Here is a 13,648-nt window from a genome sequence, read left to right as displayed (position 1 = left end):
CCGCCTTTGGAAAAGGAACCTGAAACAGTTTAACGCTAGAAATGGAGCATACTAGCAAATAAATGTATCCAGCGAAAATGGTGTATAGATGCACTCCTCACCAGCTATGTGTCACAAAATTCGGCGGATTTTAGAAACAAAGAAAGAAAAACCGCCGCGCGCACGGCGTCTCGCCGGCGCGAGCCCAACGGGAGAGAGGGAAAGCCCCGCCGAGCGCGTGCCTTTCTCTCCACCGCCACGGCGTGTGCCGAGGGGATGAGTCATCCACGCCGAAGATTCTCGAACATGCGAGTCGGTTCTTCTGCTGACCGGAGGAAAAGGGCATAGCCTTGCGTGCACTAAGACACGTCCCCCTCGCCCGTCGGCGACGGCGCCACTCAAGAACACGCTCGAAACTTCGAGATGCGACCCCCGACCTCTGACCAATGGGGACGCGCGGCCAGTGAGAAGAGGGAAGGGAGACAGCACTACAAATGCTGCGTGTATGTGCGCGCCTACTCTGGCGCGTTGAACAAACAGACGGGAGAGCGAGCCTATAAAGAAGGACGTTGACCGCTATCAGTCAGTCCGGACCGCCGTTTAAGCTTCATCGAAGCGCGCCCGTTCGACACCCGGGGAAACACCACTCGGCCAGCATCGGACCAACGAGGCAACGTTCGCCAGTCTGCGGGACGGCATCGTCGTGGAACTCTGGTCGTTGGACTGCCGCAGTGCCCGGTGAACAAATTGTGTTTTGTTTGTTTACCTCTCTCCTGTTCTAGTGCACTTTAGGTGTAATATTTCCTTTGAATTGTATTCTCTCTCGAGTTTAACTTTGCACGAGTTGCATTGTGTTGCTAATCACTTTGTCTTTGTACTAGTGTTTGTGAAACCCTCTGTATCGTCTCAATTGCTGTATAAACTTTGTTTTGTTTTGTGAACCTTTGGCTCCGACCCATTCTCTGGCTTGCGACCAGCGAAAGCTGGGCACCGAACGCCCAAAAACCTCTTGTCACTTGGTGGCTGGTCTCCGCTGAGCTTGCCACGCTGAGTCGAGGGCAGCTCCTTCGAGTCCGAGACCGCTACCCCCACACGCTCTAAGGGTGTCTGGGAGCTTCCCACTAAAAGTGCGCGAAGTGTGGGTGACAATATGTAAATCAGAGAATTCTACATAGCCCCCACATAAATTGAGTGTGTTGCTGGCAGTTGTTCCGTTCCCAAACAAAAGAAGTCTTCTACAGAAAACAGCGGTACGGATCGAACGGAGCACAAGTAGTATTTCCCCATTTGATTTGCGCTCAAATTGGCATCGATACCATTCCGCGAATTTTTTGCTCATTGCACTCAACACGCGCACGATCAACATAAAACCATATGGGTGCAGCCCAGCTTTCTGCCCGGCAAGGAATCTATTCGGCATTCAGCAGCACTCTTGAAGCTACGCTCTGACTCCGCATCCTTAGAAAGGGACACATGACAAGATGGCTGCCACAGCACCTGCGGCCATGAAGCAAATTTCCCCTCTTGTTCTATGAAAATGGTCTGAAGTGGTGCATTATGCCAAACCTAGTAATTAGCGTCAAACAGTCACTGCCTCTAATCTAGTAATAATGAAATGAAAGCTTGAAACGCCCGGGAAACTGTAAGAAGCTTGGTAATGCCACTTTGTGAATGAGATTCTACGGTCAAGTTTCTGGATATTTATTTCTGGATATTTAGAGTATCAGAGAAACAAACCGCTAGAATCAAAACATATCGGGAGAAAGCAGTGGAAGAGAGCTTAATACTGTATGAATGAATGTAAAAGCCTCATCAAGTGGCCTCACACAGCGGGCACCAAGGCACGTCGGTCACCTGGAGCTTGCCGAATTATTCGTCTTATTCTGTCCTTGCACTCAAAGAAACTCGGAAGAAATTTTGGGGGCACCGACCACTGACACGCAGACCTTAAAAGCCAACTACCCGGAAATTACAATACTTTTGCGAATTCAACTGCAATGAAAAGTTTAAAAACACACAAAGTCTCCTTAACTGATGGGCTGAATACATGTGCTCACTCCTGATTGGTTTTTGTATCTAGTGAAGCCAGACGGCTATTTTTCTCTCACTGGCCTCGCCCTATTCCGTGATGCTGCCATGAACTCATTTGAAGGCAGTGGCTTGGTGCCATTTTTCAAAATATGAGTTTAACATTGCGGATTCTCGAACGGACGGACGGACGGATGGACGGATGGACGGATGGACGGATGGACGGATGGACGGATGGACGGATGGATGGATGGATGGATGGATGGATGGATGGATGGATGGATGGATGGATGGATGGATGGATGGATGGATGGATGGATGGATGGATGGATGGATGGATGGATGGATGGATGGATGGATGGATGGATGGATGGATGGATGGATGGATGGATGGATGGATGGATGGATGGATGGATGGATGGATGGATGGATGGATGGATGGATGGATGGATGGATGGATGGATGGATGGATGGATGGATGGATGGATGGATGGATGGATGGATGGATGGATGGATGGATGGATGGATGGATGGATGGATGGATGGATGGATGGATGGATGGATGGATGGATGGATGGATGGATGGATGGATGGATGGATGGATGGATGGATGGATGGATGGATGGATGGATGGATGGATGGATGGATGGATGGATGGATGGATGGATGGATGGATGGATGGATGGATGGATGGATGGATGGATGGATGGATGGATGGATGGATGGATGGATGGATGGATGGATGGATGGATGGATGGATGGATGGATGGATGGATGGATGGATGGATGGATGGATGGATGGATGGATGGATGGATGGATGGATGGATGGATGGATGGATGGATGGATGGATGGATGGATGGATGGATGGATGGATGGATGGATGGATGGATGGATGGATGGATGGATGGATGGATGGATGGATGGATGGATGGATGGATGGATGGATGGATGGATGGATGGATGGATGGATGGATGGATGGATGGATGGATGGATGGATGGATGGATGGATGGATGGATGGATGGATGGATGGATGGATGGATGGATGGATGGATGGATGGATGGATGGATGGATGGATGGATGGATGGATGGATGGATGGATGGATGGATGGATGGATGGATGGATGGATGGATGGATGGATGGATGGATGGATGGATGGATGGATGGATGGATGGATGGATGGATGGATGGATGGATGGATGGATGGATGGATGGATGGATGGATGGATGGATGGATGGATGGATGGATGGATGGATGGATGGATGGATGGATGGATGGATGGATGGATGGATGGATGGATGGATGGATGGATGGATGGATGGATGGATGGATGGATGGATGGATGGATGGATGGATGGATGGATGGATGGATGGATGGATGGATGGATGGATGGATGGATGGATGGATGGATGGATGGATGGATGGATGGATGGATGGATGGATGGATGGATGGATGGATGGATGGATGGATGGATGGATGGATGGATGGATGGATGGATGGATGGATGGATGGATGGATGGATGGATGGATGGATGGATGGATGGATGGATGGATGGATGGATGGATGGATGGATGGATGGATGGATGGATGGATGGATGGATGGATGGATGGATGGATGGATGGATGGATGGATGGATGGATGGATGGATGGATGGATGGATGGATGGATGGATGGATGGATGGATGGATGGATGGATGGATGGATGGATGGATGGATGATGGATGGATGGATGGATGGATGGATGGATGGATGGATGGATGGATGGATGGATGGATGGATGGATGGATGGATGGATGGATGGATGGATGGATGGATGGATGGATGGATGGATGGATGGATGGATGGATGGATGGATGGATGGATGGATGGATGGATGGATGGATGGATGGATGGATGATGGATGGATGGATGGATGGATGGATGGATGGATGGATGGATGGATGGATGGATGGATGGATGGATGGATGGATGGATGGATGGATGGATGGATGGATGGATGGATGGATGGATGGATGGATGGATGGATGGATGGATGGATGGATGGATGGATGGATGGATGGATGGATGGATGGATGGATGGATGGATGGATGGATGGATGGATGGATGGATGGATGGATGGATGGATGGATGGATGGATGGATGGATGGATGGATGGATGGATGGATGGATGGATGGATGGATGGATGGATGGATGGATGGATGGATGGATGGATGGATGGATGGATGGATGGATGGATGGATGGATGGATGGATGGATGGATGGATGGATGGATGGATGGATGGATGGATGGATGGATGGATGGATGGATGGATGGATGGATGGATGGATGGATGGATGGATGGATGGATGGATGGATGGATGGATGGATGGATGGATGGATGGATGGATGGATGGATGGATGGATGGATGGATGGATGGATGGATGGATGGATGGATGGATGGATGGATGGATGGATGGATGGATGGATGGATGGATGGATGGATGGATGGATGGATGGATGGATGGATGGATGGATGGATGGATGGATGGATGGATGGATGGATGGATGGATGGATGGATGGATGGATGGATGGATGATGGATGGATGGATGGATGGATGGATGGATGGATGGATGGATGGATGGATGGATGGATGGATGGATGGATGGATGGATGGATGGATGGATGGATGGATGGATGGATGGATGGATGGATGGATGGATGGATGGATGGATGGATGGATGGATGGATGGATGGATGGATGGATGGATGGATGGATGGATGGATGGATGGATGGATGGATGGATGGATGGATGGATGGATGGATGGATGGATGATGGATGGATGGATGGATGGATGGATGGATGGATGGATGGATGGATGGATGGATGGATGGATGGATGGATGGATGGATGGATGGATGGATGGATGGATGGATGGATGGATGGATGGATGGATGGATGGATGGATGGATGATGGATGGATGGATGGATGGATGGATGGATGGATGGATGGATGGATGGATGGATGGATGGATGGATGGATGGATGGATGGATGGATGGATGGATGGATGGATGGATGGATGGATGGATGGATGGATGGATGGATGGATGGATGGATGGATGGATGGATGGATGGATGGATGGATGGATGGATGGATGGATGGATGGATGGATGGATGGATGGATGGATGGATGGATGGATGGATGGATGGATGGATGGATGGATGGATGGATGGATGGATGGATGGATGGATGGATGGATGGATGGATGGATGGATGGATGGATGGATGGATGGATGGATGGATGGATGATGGATGATGGATGGATGGATGGATGGATGGATGGATGGATGGATGGATGGATGGATGGATGGATGGATGGATGGATGGATGTGATGGATGGATGGATGGATGGATGGATGGATGGATGGATGGATGGATGGATGGATGGATGGATGGATGGATGGATGGATGGATGGATGGATGGATGGATGGATGGATGGATGGATGGATGGATGGATGGATGGATGGATGGATGGATGGATGGATGGATGGATGGATGGATGGATGGATGGATGGATGGATGGATGGATGGATGGATGGATGGATGGATGGATGGATGGATGGATGGATGGATGGATGGATGGATGGATGGATGGATGGATGGATGGATGGATGGATGGATGGATGGATGGATGGATGGATGGATGGATGGATGGATGGATGGATGGATGGATGGATGGATGGATGGATGGATGGATGGATGGATGGATGGATGGATGGATGGATGGATGGATGGATGGATGGATGGATGGATGGATGGATGGATGGATGGATGGATGGATGGATGGATGGATGGATGGATGGATGGATGGATGGATGGATGGATGGATGGATGGATGGATGGATGGATGGATGGATGGATGGATGGATGGATGGATGGATGGATGGATGGATGGATGGATGGATGGATGGATGGATGGATGGATGGATGGATGGATGGATGGATGGATGGATGGATGGATGGATGGATGGATGGATGGATGGATGGATGGATGGATGGATGGATGGATGGATGGATGGATGGATGGATGGATGGATGGATGGATGGATGGATGGATGGATGGATGGATGGATGGATGGATGGATGGATGGATGGATGGATGGATGGATGGATGGATGGATGGATGGATGGATGGATGGATGGATGGATGGATGGATGGATGGATGGATGGATGGATGGATGGATGGATGGATGGATGGATGGATGGATGGATGGATGGATGGATGGATGGATGGATGGATGGATGGATGGATGGATGGATGGATGGATGGATGGATGGATGGATGGATGGATGGATGGATGGATGGATGGATGGATGGATGGATGGATGGATGGATGGATGGATGGATGGATGGATGGATGGATGGATGGATGGATGGATGGATGGATGGATGGATGGATGGATGGATGGATGGATGGATGGATGGATGGATGGATGGATGGATGGATGGATGGATGGATGGATGGATGGATGGATGGATGGATGGATGGATGGATGGATGGATGGATGGATGGATGGATGGATGGATGGATGGATGGATGGATGGATGGATGGATGGATGGATGGATGGATGGATGGATGGATGGATGGATGGATGGATGGATGGATGGATGGATGGATGGATGGATGGATGGATGGATGGATGGATGGATGGATGGATGGATGGATGGATGGATGGATGGATGGATGGATGGATGGATGGATGGATGGATGGATGGATGGATGGATGGATGGATGGATGGATGGATGGATGGATGGATGGATGGATGGATGGATGGATGGATGGATGGATGGATGGATGGATGGATGGATGGATGGATGGATGGATGGATGGATGGATGGATGGATGGATGGATGGATGGATGGATGGATGGATGGATGGATGGATGGATGGATGGATGGATGGATGGATGGATGGATGGATGGATGGATGGATGGATGGATGGATGGATGGATGGATGGATGGATGGATGGATGGATGGATGGATGGATGGATGGATGGATGGATGGATGGATGGATGGATGGATGGATGGATGGATGGATGGATGGATGGATGGATGGATGGATGGATGGATGGATGGATGGATGGATGGATGGATGGATGGATGGATGGATGGATGGATGGATGGATGGATGGATGGATGGATGGATGGATGGATGGATGGATGGATGGATGGATGGATGGATGGATGGATGGATGGATGGATGGATGGATGGATGGATGGATGGATGGATGGATGGATGGATGGATGGATGGATGGATGGATGGATGGATGGATGGATGGATGGATGGATGGATGGATGGATGGATGGATGGATGGATGGATGGATGGATGGATGGATGGATGGATGGATGGATGGATGGATGGATGGATGGATGGATGGATGGATGGATGGATGGATGGATGGATGGATGGATGGATGGATGGATGGATGGATGGATGGATGGATGGATGGATGGATGGATGGATGGATGGATGGATGGATGGATGGATGGATGGATGGATGGATGGATGGATGGATGGATGGATGGATGGATGGATGGATGGATGGATGGATGGATGGATGTATGGATGTATGGATGGATGGATGGATGGATGGATGGATGGATGGATGGATGGATGGATGGATGGATGGATGGATGGATGGATGGATGGATGGATGGATGGATGGGAGCGCCCCCTTTGAAACGGGGTGGTGGCAGTTGCCACCATGCTTAGCTTTTCTTTCTTTACTATAGTTTTTTGTTCAACTGTGTTGGCAATTCTCATTAAGATTCGCCATCATCTTTACCTACGGTTTCCTATACGATTCTAAAATTATGCCACATCTCTGCTTTTCAGCAACCAATCCTCCAATCGCTTTCTGCTAACTTCCACTGCAGATCTGTTTACATGACCATTGTTATCTTTAAACCCTAGGGCCTGAGGATGAGTGACTGCGCCTGCATCGACATCCGGATAGGTACCATCACATTTGATTATGAGGTGTTAAATTGTTCCCACAGATCTACCACACACTGCACATCTTCTGCGTTAAATTTCTTTTTGTAGCTGCGCGTTCTAGGACACCCTGACGTAGCTTCAAAAAGTGGGGCATTGCCTCTTGAGTTATCATCATTGATAATAACTGATTTAACTGCCACCTGCCATGGTGGGCAGTTTGAACACTATCCGGTGGACGGGTGGTGATGAGGCCGCAAGGTCATGTGACGCAGGTGGACCACCTGCTCCTTAGGTTGCGCTCCGGTGACCTCCTGCCAGAGCCTTCACCGTGATTTTCCGCTTAAACGCCTACGCCGACAAGGGATGTCCTGGTGGTCGGGGCCTTTAAGGCTATGGCGTTAAAGTGGATTAGCTCTTACTGCTTCTCGAAAAGTTTTCAAGCATCTCCAACACCTCATCGCTGATGAGATGTTTCTAACATGAAGTTCAGTTAAATTTACTGAGTATTTTTGGAAAAATGCGCTCTCAACATTTTTCACCAATCCTCAAAAACCAATTGTTTAACAGATATCTTAGCCAGCTACAGCTGGCTAAGATATTGCAGTGGTTTGCTGTAGAAAGGTGCACATGATGGCTACCAACCTCTGTGTATACGCCAAAATGTGTTTGGCAACATTTGCTGCCAAAAAGACTATTTACAAGCGGTGCAGACTTTTTTTTTAGCATAAATGAGTTCATCCATGAAGCATAGCTATTCAAGTGTAGCTGTAGAAGTGCTCTGCCCGGCGTCACGGTCTTGTTTCTCGCTTCTTATAGTTAAACATGCACGGATGCACAATTGCAAAAGTTCCTGTGTACTGCATTTTAATGTATTTAAAGAGTATCGCAGGCGATTTTCGATCTGCACTTTTGCAAATATTTCTACTCTGAAGTCCCATAGAAAATTTTTTGCCAAACTATTAACCTAATTTTCACGAAAGACGATTTTAAAACTAGCCAGCTATCAATCTTCTATATTCATGCTCTCAAACCGGTGATTTTTACGTTCAGCCCTGTGAATGATGAAGTTATATTTGGCGCAGCCCCACATGGAGCAGACGGACGCCGGCCCGGCAGCGAACCGGCTTTGTGGGCTCAGTGTGGCGTGCAGTGGTTCCTGATTGTGGTGACTGGTGGAATGTTGTAGGATGACCGCTAATCCATTGAAAAACGGGAGTGCCTTCGTGAACAGAGAGAGCGCCTCTCCAAAACAGCTGAGTGCTTTCTGGCGCCTCGATTGTTTCCCAACTCCAAGAGCACATGTTTGCTCGGAGCTTTTCACATGGGGTGCTAAAAATACTGAATATTCCTAAATGAGAGTGTTCCGTTTCGCGAAACGATACAGCAGAAGGCTGCTGCGGTTGGACGGGGTGCCGACATTTCTGTTATACACGACGCTTGTTAAACTGCTTATAACTCGAGGGAGCAGTTATGAAGAGGCATCGAGCAGGGGTACGTATAAAAGACAGGTGGTACTGTAGCTAATCAACATTAAGAGTGAAAATAACTGCAAGCAACCAAGGCGAACAAACACTCCCTTTGACAACATTGCCGCACAACGCACATCCCTGGGATGTCCTGACCCGACATGCGGATATGCCTAAGAGATTCAAAAATTATATGGGCAAATGCCATAAACGCCATTTTGGCCGTATTTTCAATCTCCCGCAAGATCTGCTGCGTGTCGATAGGGGCAGGCAGGTAGAGTTAAGTTCATTTTACTCCACAGCGGTATTTCGAAGCGCAAAAATTGCACACAGAATGTTCATGCAAATTAAAATTTTGTGAGTATTCCTAAAGTACATGCAGCCGTCAGGAATACGATCAGCGTATTTAGAAGCCTGTACAGATCGCATAATATTTGGCACGCATCTGCAATATTTGAATACTTAAGCTATCATTACATATGTCCCAACGCAAGGAGCGAACTCTAAGAAAAAACCTGATCACAGCGAGCGTCCTATTTTTTTGCGTATGCCCTGCAATCTTTATAGCTAGACATATCAATAGCAGTAACTGCTTTGTAGGACAACTCTACGCTGACTAAGCACACTCTGGATCAGCGTCTCTACAGGCAAGGTGACTTCTACATATCGGATTTTCATCGACGCAGGGCTAGCGCGGAAAAACGCATCGGTTGTTGTGAAGAGTATTCTCAGCACTGCAATGTACACATGTTGCTCGCACGTCCTATTAAGGGACTTTCTTGAGTCCCTTTAAGAGATTAAGAGACTTTCTTCTGGCTCCAGACATCCGCGTCACAGATCAGTTTTATGAGTTGCTAGTTAGAGATGTTTTTATCTGCGATTTGGGCTTCGAAAATAAACATAACCTAGAATTTTTCTCACTCCCCTGTACGGCCTTTTTACAGCTCCCACCCGGTGTTGAGGGACGCATGTAATGCTGCCGTGCATCAATTGCCCGAGCTGCGCTTTAGAGGAACGAACGAATCCACTTCCCCGCCAACCACCATAAGAATGAATAGTCCGTGGATTGCTGTATAACTGAAGCTTCAACAACACAAAGACGACGATGGACAAAAGAAAAGGTATCGACACACCAGGCGCAAGTTTTTGTTGGTCGCTCAAGGACATCGCACTGCTCGGGCTTCAAGAGATTAATAAATACTGAATAAAGTGCTGGTATTTTTATTGAGCAGTCACGAACGTTGGAAGTTGTTCGTGTACCTTCTCAGTTCGAACGAATGGCGAGACGTTTTGCTCTCATTTTACAGGGACGGAACTCTGTTTCAAATCCCACTTTTTTCACCTCATTAATATTTCTTGCCCGCAAAGATTACGAGCCAAAGGAGGTGCTTTCAAATATAACCGAGGCCGAAATTTCGGCCAAATAAACCACCATCGTAAACGCCATCTGCCTAATTACTTGCACTGCAGTACATAGGCTTCTCTCATAGCTCAAAACCTCATAGCCATAGCTTCTTCCATAACCCTCTTCAGCGGCATTACCTGCTATGTTATCCAAGCAGACATCCTAATCTCACATCCCACCCAAATTTCTGCCGCCCCCTTCTATGATTGCGTTGTTTCGGAATCCACTCCACTGTTATTAACGAACATCGATTACATTCCCATTGAATTACATGCCTTGCCCATGTTCATTTCGATTTTCGAGCTGGAACTTTTCTAATTTTTCCAAAGTTTTCCTGGAAGCCACCGCAGACCCATTGAAGCCACCTTTGCCTCCAGGTATCTTTGATGTACTGTGCGCAGTGCACATTACCTATTGCTTTATTTTAGTCCTGACTACGAAGAGGCTGACTTCTAAGGAAGAATAATGCGGATTCCGGCACCGCGAATGTATCAGTGCCGACAACATGGGACATTTCCAGTCGTGTTTCCTTTCTAGGGGGCTAGTTGGTCGTGCATGCTGAGACTGGGGAGCGCTAGGTTCTAGACAAGGGAACAACACACACAAAGGAACAACACGAGACACGAGCGCAACGTGTCTCGTGTTGTTCCATTGTTCTCGTGTTGGTCCTTTGTGTGTGTTGTTCTCTTGTCTAGAACCTAGCGCTCTCCATTCACAGTCGTCCTTTCTATGCCCACGGCCGTGACGCTATTTCTCATCGTAGACAGTTAAGGTTATGAACGATGAACTGAGACAGCAGAATGTGCCGCATACATGCCAGAATTACAAACCTGAGGAAGTAGGGCAAGAAAGAAGCGCTAACATTCGATACTGAAACGGAACGACCCATGCCGCGCTGAGATGGCTGCGAAAAGAATGGACGTACAAGAGAATCCGCTACCTTTGTTCAACGCATACTAGGATGTGAAGAGAACCGCAAAATCTCTAACCGTCGCACAATGCTGAAAGCAAAAAAACAAAAAACAGCATCCAGGGGAAGCTTGCGTATTTCATTATAGTTTGTATAATCAGTACAGCCTCTATAACTTATGCGATGGTCCTATTAGTGCAACCAAATTAGGGAAGGGAGAAAGGAGTGACTTTCGATATATGTTTGAACTTATTATGCATAATAACCTCGTAGCATAACCCCCGTATTATATGCGGTGACAGAGCAAGCTTCCTGCATTGGGCCCGAGGAGGAAATTAAACCGGAGGACGATATTTCATGGCCTCCAGTAGCATATGTGCAAACTACATAATATTAACTATGACACGCTAGACTAATACACTACATCAAATAGTGAAGCCTAACACGGCAAAACAATGCCCTCAAAAGAGGGATATATTTTGATTCCGTGACCATATATTTGCAGCACTGGCGTATATCCGCTTCCAGTGTCCAAAAGTCTACTCTCAAATCCCGCATAACAAGAAACACACTGGGAATTTCGTGTGCTTGCTGCGCATACAAAAAATGCGGGGCCACTTCAACTTAGACTTTAAGATTCGGTTCCTCCTGCCCACGCAGACACGAATAGTTTTCTCCTTTACAATCATTATGTGCAAGGGCACACGACATACATATAAAGGCCCGCTTTAACCAAACTGTACGATTGTTCCTGCATGACCTAATGGTTGCGCGTCCGATTCGCATCGCGTGGGTAAGGAGTTCAATTCTCGCTACCCCAGTTTTCTCTTCAGCGCCAATTCATTTACTTCGTATACCTGCATGTCCCAATGAAGGTTCGGTGATGTTGCCACATTTTAATCTATAGTTTTTTAACGTTTCAAACACTTTTCAAATCTGCAGCTCCAAGTGTACCCTAGGCATCACTTAGACTATTCGTGCTTTTACGTTTACGAAGACGTCAGCAACGCGACGCCGCCTTTTCTGCTGAACGAGACCCTAACGCTCTCGCGCAATATATTTGACCGTCTTGCATTGCTCCGGTCGTGTTTCCATGGCGATGTTACTTAGCGTCCACTTATGCGTAGCATCTAGAGGTATTCTGGATCCAATCCTCAAAGCAAAACCGTTTCGTAGAAACACCCTCTTTGTACTCACGAAACGATACGTTCTGCACCATTCGTTCTTTGTTAATGCTCCCCGACGCGAGTGTACGAAGGCGGATCTGTCGTGAACTGGACGGCTCTCACATCACAAAGAGCCGACATATTCCACGCCACGAAAGAGGCAGGCTGAGAATAGCTAGGGGGAAATCGGAATAAGCTCGCGACAACTTTTCCACTCTTCCGTCATTCAACACTGACATTTAACGACGGTCGTGCACTCTGCACTAGGCTCTCAATTAAATGGGTCAGGCATTTTCATATCTGACAGGGGAGTATCTTTTCTCTGCGCCGGCAGATCTTGTTCCCATCCAAGGCGGTTTCTTAACGTGAACAAATCGCCTCAGTACAGTACCGCCGTTATGAATTCTCTATACAGGTTTCACTAAACCAGTTCGGGCGCTTCGCCGGTTTAGTAGTTCTTTGGACAGCACTGCTAATGAGGGCAGCGCAGTGTCCGAGTTGTGTGGGCCCGACGCACCACGCCCAACGTCACTGAAGTGGATAACGCCTTTCAACTGTTAGATATCTGACGCACTCGTTAGCTTTGTTCAAGATTTCGCCAGGAGACGCAGTCCGTCCGCATGACCTCTCTTGCGCTCCATCCTCTGTAGTCCGGGTGTTTAGCTTGGATGTTCTGAAATTTTTAAGAAA

The sequence above is a fragment of the Amblyomma mixtum genome, chromosome 2, assembly GCF_055824585.1.
Source record: "Amblyomma mixtum isolate Tamu chromosome 2, ASM5582458v1, whole genome shotgun sequence".
Taxonomy (NCBI): domain Eukaryota; kingdom Metazoa; phylum Arthropoda; class Arachnida; order Ixodida; family Ixodidae; genus Amblyomma; species Amblyomma mixtum.
The sequence above is the reverse complement of the archived record's forward strand: the minus strand, read 5'-3'. Positions refer to the sequence as shown.